Genomic DNA, 7,959 nt, shown 5'->3' with positions numbered 1-7,959 from the left:
AAAAATCATACAAATTATAAACATGACTTTTTTCAATTTTATTTGTCTATGCAAAAATAGAAAAAAAAAAAAAACAGTATTCCATGTTCAATGCTTGGACATAGCAGTGTGGCCGTCCGAGTGGTCTATTTAAAGTTCTGACACTTTATACCTCTGTTGGAGATGCCAGCCCACAGCATCGCGTGTACTACGTGATCAGAACAGAACACTGCGCTATATATATATATCAAATCATGGGGCTTGCAGCGTTGTGCTCTGACACCGGTCCGGAGGAGTGGCATGATTTCTGTCCGGGGCAGCAGACGTTCTAGACCTCTTCACGTGCAGAGCAGGATGAGAGCAAAGCCATGACAGGTAAAAACACACTGCTGGCTGCCTGTATGAGTGCATTATGCAGAAAGGGACAGACATAGAGAGATAGCAAAAACGTGCAAGATGTAGTTACTATTTACACACTAAATAACTAAAGTGCGATTGAAATACTTCCTTTTCACAAGTCTTAAAATATGTTTAGGGACTGAAGACAGGTGTAATTATCTCCAAATCTTCTTTCAAATGCCATGCCATACATTCTCTATTGGGGACAGGTTGGGAGTGTAGACAAAACAGTCCAGCATTCTGTACCATCTTCTTCTGCAGAAATGCCTTTGTAATGTGTATACAGAAATCTTGCATTGCCTTGTTGAAATATGCATGGGAGTTCAAAGTACTTTTCAGCATTCATTCTAGTTAGTTATTTTCTTCTTTGGTCCAGAGAGCACACACATCAATTTGTTCCAACAATACATGTTTCCACTGCCCGATGTGTGCTTCAAAGGGATCGTGACATAACATTTCTTTTTGTAATTTTTATTGCATTATTTATTATTTATTCTTATTTCTTTTAGGTTTTCTGAGCTCAATTGCACCCAAAAAAACCTGAACTTTTAACATTCAGCAGATTTTCTGTGGTCTGGGGTTTACTGACTCAAACAAGTGCTCTGATGTTTCTGTGGATTGTGATGTAAGACTCCACAAATCCCATATATGTCAGTGGGATTTGCCAGCAGATGTTACTGTTTTCATTGCAGCTCAAAAGGCCTCCAAACCCCAGAGAAAACTCCAAACCACAGAAAATCCACTGAATGATCAAAGTTCAGGTTGTGTGGGTGTAATTGAGGTCATAAAACCTAATAAAAATGTATGAAAATTAATGTCATGAAACCTTTAACATACCGTAAGGCTTCCATCTGGCACGGTAAAGATCCTTCATCGTCAATGATGGTTCTTGATTTAGTGCCATCTGAGGAATCAGAGCAGTAATGATGTAATTAATTGGGCTTGCACTTTTGTCCTTTACAAGCTGAACATCCTTCCAGATTAATTTGTCTTAATTTTGTTATTCACTACAGAGAGGGTGAAATATCCATCTACTTTCCTATAGGAAATTATTCATATAATCATATATTATGATTCTTTGAAGAATTCATTTTTCACCCTTTTTCCCTAATATATATTTCAATACTTTTCTCACGCATTTGCCTGGCTGGTCTCTGCCCATCTTTCCTCCTTAAGGACTATGGGAGGAATATGATATGAACTCTTTATTAGTCCCCCAGGGGGGAAATCCAGGGTGGTACAGCCGCAAGTAGTAAAAAAAATCACACACGTGTGAACTGAGTGGTGCAATTCCCCCCCCCCCCCCCCTCTCTCTCTATTAGAGTCACTACCTCTCTCACTCTCTCTCATTAGAGTCACTACCCCTCTCACTGTTTCTGGCGCCCCCTACTGCTATTTTTAAGTCACATACTCATGCTCACACACACAGACACACACACAGACACACAAACACGTACGAGGACATTGCAAGCTGGTTGTAGGAGTGGTTGCACCACTCAAAAAATCACACACGTGTGAACTGAGTGGTGCAATTCCCCCCCCCCCCCCCCCCCTCTCTCTCTATTAGAGTCACTACCTCTCTCACTCTCTCTCATTAGAGTCACTACCCCTCTCACTGTTTCTGGCGCCCCCTACTGCTATTTTTAAGTCACATACTCATGCTCACACACACAGACACACACACAGACACACAAACACGTACGAGGACATTGCAAGCTGGTTGTAGGAGTGGTTGCACCACTCAAAAAGAGTTACAAAAGTCCACAATAAACAATAAATACAGCAGTAAACCATACAACAATAGATACACTTAAAGCAATAAACTGTACTCACACACGCACGCACGCGCACACACACACACACACACACACACACACACACACACACACACACATTCTCACTACGGTACTAGCCCTAAATTGCACCCCTGTCCAAACCTTTTTTTGATGAATGGCAGTAATGGATGAACTAATATGAAATTAACCAGACAAAACATGATCTTGTGTTCATACTGTTTACAATGAAAGTAAATTTAGGAACGATGAAACATGTTTTCCATACTACAGTATTGGGTTTGTAATTAAAAGAAAATAACAATAATAATGATCATGATAATAATAATCATAAATAAATAATATATTTGTTGATTTTGCAGGTTAACCCCTGCTCTGCATCAGAATGGAGGAGTTTGACTATACCGTGCAGATCTCTGATCAGGACTGGGACAGTTTCTTCCAGGACTGTGAGGAATGCAGGCTGCTCTCTCCCTCACTAGCCGGGTTGGAGGAGTCGGGGATGTCTGGGATGAGTGACATGGATGACATGGGGTCCTTTCGCACCACAAACTATACGAAGGTCCACGTACCACCGGCAGTGGGCTTACTGCAGGAGGCTGAATGCTCCATTGACTACGGCCCCCCAGACTGTGAGGGGTCTCCTGTTGAACACTGCCTCTGCAAATACGGTGTTGGTGGCATGGAGAATGTCCTCTCAGGCAGTGAAGAGGATCTACACCTGCAGTCTGTCAATACATTCTTTGAGGGGCTTAGGTTTCTCACAGAAGCTGAGAGGCTTATAGAGCCGAGCCAAATGGGAGTTGGAAAAAACCCGGAGCCAGTACAAGGCGATGAGGAGATGAGGAGAGATGGGCCACAGGCCAGCATGGGCGCCGTGCCAAAAAGCAACATCCCCAAGTTAAACTCTGTGGCTGCCAACGGTGAAACGACAACTAGCAAAGAAACCGTGGATCTCGTCAACACCAAAAGCAATGAAAGCGTGATGAAAAAAGATGAAGATGACTTCAAATGTGTTTGTTTTGCAGCCAGTAACTCACAAATTGGGGTCCGCGAATCAACTAACCCCGAAAGAGAATTATTCATCAGAGAGGCGGAGCGGTCCATGACGACAGCAAGCACAGAGGTGAGAAAGCAGACACTGTCTCATGAGTCATCTGACGACGCTGTCCGCTCAGAGAAACCACCTGACTGTGGTGAGCTGCTGAGCTCAGACATGAACATTGGTGAATGGGTGAACGACGTACGGCAGGGAGATGTGCTGTCAGACAAAACGGCCCTCAATAAAAACCGTGACGATGAATCACCCGCTTCCCTAGAAGTGATGTCAAAAATTAAACTGGAAAAGGGCAGAGACGTCACACTTCCATCACCCGATGCTGACCCAAAGCATCTGAACAGTGGAGTAAGCCAAGCGTGCAGTCCGTCTCCCTCTACTAAAAAGAAGAGAAGGAAAAAGAAACGAGTCAGCTGGAGTCAGCTGGAGTCAGAAACTAGTCAGCCAGTGGAAACTGGTCATAGATACATGAGGCAGTTTATAGCCAATGAGAGTGACTCAGATTATGAGTCCTGTATCTGGGGAAGAGGAATGCATCCACATTTATCTGGTAATAACAGTGTGGCTTATTTGAACAAAACAGAAAAGAATGTTGAGACTTCCATTACTGTTTTACCCACACATTGGCAGGCTTTCCAGAGAGCAACCACACACAATCTGTCATTAACTCCTATTGAAAACAAAGTGCGCATTCTTTCCTCATCCACTCCTTTAAGAGACTGTCAACAGTACCAGAATTTATCTGATATGTTTGACCTGTCAAATACACTTACAGATGCAAGGTGCAAAGCAACAGACTTTCCGGTAAATATCATCAGCACTGACAGAATATCTACCCCACAAGGTCAAACCGGTGATGATGTGAACCTGCTAACAAATGTACAGTCATGCAGCATATTGCACTTTAAAGGATCTACTGGACTGAATAAAGAACATTGGTTACCAGTCTCAAATTCCATTTGTGTAACCAGTAAGCTAGAACTGGACACAGAAACGGCAGCATGTGCAATGTGTGAAGGAGAGGCTACTCACGGAGTGAGTCTCAAACAGTCTAATGAAATGAATAGTTCTAATACAGCACAGGATACATCAGTAACCCACAGCAGTGTTTCACAAAGCCAACGCTCAAGCAACTCTGCTTTAAAATCTGAGCAAAGTCACAAAGAATCCACATGTGAGTCCGACCTGCCTGTGGTGGAGGTAGCAAACTCTGGCGAAGACGGCACATGTCAAAGCGAGGCTGAGCCTCCACAACCTCTGGCAATGAATTGTCATGACGAAGCCCAGTGTAGCTTTACGTCTGAAAACGCCAACGTTCCCGTGTCTACAGTTGTGACAGTTATGATTGGTTCTGACACTCAACACCTGTCTGCTCAAGAAACGATGCACGAACAGCTTACAAATGGGCTTCATGATGCAACCCACAGTGAGAATCCACCCGTAGTGTCTGGTGCAAATTTAACATCAGACAGTAACGATATGTCACCTCCTGAACGTTTGTCCTGTTATTTAGATGAAAATAATAAAACACAACTAACGAAATATTCCCTAGCTGTTAAATTGTCAACCGAACGAGATCATTCTTCAGAGATATCGGTGCCATCTATACCACATGGAATGAATGGTCAAAATGAGGGTTATCTTCTGTCTGGTGAATTAAATCATTCTTCTACAATCAACAATCAAAGACAAAACAATTCAATTTCATCCACGTCAGACAACCTGTTAAGCAGTCGATCAAATATTACACCCAGTGGATCAGTGGATCTCAGCCTTGCTTTAAATAAAGAGCCTATAATGGAGCTCTTACATGAAAGCGTCACCAGCATGTCAAATAATACTGGTTCATCGGTCTGTCCAAATAACGTCAGTGGCCATGGAGAAAGTGTACCGCAAACTACTGAAGGGAGCAACGAGATGTCTGATCTTCAAGATGCCTCAAAACAAAAATGTCACTCCGAGAGCACGGCAGAAGATGCTCTCACAACACTTGAAACGGACAATGTCATTGAAAATGCACCAGACTCTAAACATTCAGTATTTGCTATGTCGTCTTTTTGGAATGAGATGGAGAAACTGACAATAAAGGACATTTTGGGTCTACGGGCGGCCAACAATGCTCCCCCAGCCACCTCTCTCCCACTGTTACCAGAGAATGTGGATTCTGACAATTCTGATGGGACAGACTCGGGTTACTTTGGTTCTAAACCTGACCACACCAGTGCTGACATGTCCAGTATTAGCAATGTCCCGGTGAGTCTGGGAGAAGACCCAGAGAATATGATGACGAGACCTGTGAGTGATATTCCTGAACCGCTCCTTTCCAGTAGCAGTATTGCACAAAAGTACCCCAAGAAGATGCCCAAAACCATAAGTGTGCATAACCTACCGGCACTGGAGTCTGAACCTTGTGTCAGTGCATGGAGAGGGCCCACCATCTCAGAGGATGGAGAAGTAGAGATAGATTATTTTGAATGCATGCCTCCGCGACACAGTAGCACAGCGTCTTTGCCTCCTTCATCTTTTACTGAGCATGTGTCTGCACAAAGATACGGTACCTCACTCGCAAATATATTTGGTTATTTCTTTGGGCAAAAGCAGTCAAAGCCCATCCCGTCAGACTATAGTCTACCTCCCTGCTATATCGGAGACTCTGTCCCTGAGACATACGACCATTTCTTCTCTGAGTTTGATATAGGAAGCTTTTCCTCTCCCCTCGCTGTAGCAACCGGTCAATCAAAAGATGAACTTTTGCCCATTTTTTCCACAAATAGAAACCTGCAATTCCCAGAGGGTTATGACTACTTCTTTCCATCTTCCTCCTCTGATGAAGATGAGGATGAGTTCCATCAACCGATACAGGTGGTGACCAGGTTGAGCCAAAAGGCAAACGAGGCTCCAATTTCTTATGACATATATGAGAATTTCTTCACAGACGGGGACCAACATAACTTCTTCTGGAAGAACACCTTTTCCCTGAGAAATATTTGCTTCACAAGCTCTGTGAGCCAGAATCAGAGAAGCAATTCCCTGGCTGTTGTGAGCCAGAATCAGAGAGCCAATTCCCTGGCTGTTGGGCCTGTAAAGCAGACAAGCGGTTCTGTCCGAAGGGCAATCCATCCCATCGGCATGCTGGGCAGTCACGATGCGCCCTTTTCTGACCCACTGCTGTACCATCAGGACAGGATCCTCAGGCAGCTTGCAGAGCAGCCCTGCTTTAAATATGACGATCTGCAGACGGCTGTTGCTAATCCAAGTAAGACATTTTCCCAGATTATCAGTTGTAACACAACATAGAGATGCATGCAGCACAACTGATGCATGACTGATGCATGACATGCATGACCTAGTAAATAGACTTCCTTTCAAATTAAACAAGACTATCTATCTATCTAAAAGCCCTGCTAGCAGCCCCTAGTGTTCATACCACTCCTTACACCCAAATGGACAGTGGCCAAAATGGGGGGACGTGCTGTTACACACTTGCTCAGCACAGCTGTGAATGAACACTGACTGGCCAAGAGTGTAGCAGTGCAAAGCCAAGTGCCAGAGAGGAATGGATGTACGTGATAACTCGACTTCACTCAATGGGTGCCATCTTAAAAGGGCCGATGCCAGTATAAATTCACGCTTGGCTTTGAAGGGTAAATGGAAATTAATTTCCCTTCAGGTGACAAAGTCCATATAGATTCCACATTTAGTACAGCTAGGTTTATTCAAAACGAGGACCTTGAATCAATATTTTATCAATATGACCTCTAGTATTAAAGGTCACTTCAAGCAGCCTTGTGTTGTGTCCCATTTAGGATTGGAATTGTTTCAGGTACTCCGGAAAATAGGGCCGGATGTGGAATGATATGAAAACCCATCATATTATTTGGATTTTGGCTTCAGCTGTTAGTGGCATGAGGTCAATTTATGACTCTCCTGATCTCTTACGAACTGTATAATTTGTTGAGTTGAGTTTCCCATGTCATCACTATAGGATGAAAGTACTCAGTTGTATTTTGTGTTTTGTTGTGTTATTTAAAGGACTGGACGCCCCCTTTTTGCCTCTCCGACAGTCTGATATGTGTTTGGTTTGCATTGCATTTGCCTCGTGGGTGCTGAAGTCTTCTAATCCACAAGTTGGAGACGCATGGAAGGCTGGTATGTATTATTGTTGCAATATGGGGCATTTGTCAGTTTTCTGTTGTTTTTCATTCATATGTTTTAATCATAAGGTGAATGTTTACTTTTAGAGATTGTATTATAATGCAGTATACGTAAATGTAATATACACTAATAATAACACTACCTATTATTTAAACTCACTAAATCTGTCTGTCGATACTGATATTTTGATATCAAGACCGACAATATCAAAGGTATAACTACCATTGAGGACGCACGCACGCACGCATGCACGCACGCACGCACGCGAAGCGAGAATGCATGTTCAGTACTGACGTCAAATTAAACCTACAAAAAAAGTCCTTTAACCACAGTATCCAATCTCCTAAATTCATACTGTGTCTATCTACGAATGATTGTCTGTGAATGCCGACATTCAAACAATACTTTTAAAATCCTTACTGCATGCCCAAGCAGTTATTCATGCTCTTGATGTTTAAAGGTTGTCACTGCTCAACTTGAGCACGCACACTAGATTGGAGTTACATGTGGACTAGAATCCATAACCCGGAGGGACGCTTTCCTTGTAAATGGCTGCATATAACCTTTTCATACATT

At 43.1% G+C, this 7,959-nt stretch overlaps 1 long non-coding RNA gene across 1 annotated transcript; it reads left to right on the top strand.

Moving 5' to 3' along the window:
• The first annotated feature begins 280 nt into the window (after window positions 1-280).
• On the top strand, window positions 281-7,366 carry LOC310861540. The gene is made up of 3 exons (XR_014569494.1): window positions 281-354; window positions 2,534-6,484; window positions 7,261-7,366. It is a non-coding gene; the product is annotated as an uncharacterized lncRNA (long non-coding RNA).
• Window positions 7,367-7,959: the final 593 nt, after the last annotated feature.

This window comes from Protomyctophum parallelum, assembly GCF_964188405.1.
Source record: "Protomyctophum parallelum genome assembly, chromosome: 7".
Classification (NCBI taxonomy): Eukaryota; Metazoa; Chordata; class Actinopteri; order Myctophiformes; family Myctophidae; genus Protomyctophum; species Protomyctophum parallelum.
The sequence above is the reverse complement of the archived record's forward strand: the minus strand, read 5'-3'. Positions and strand labels throughout refer to the sequence as shown.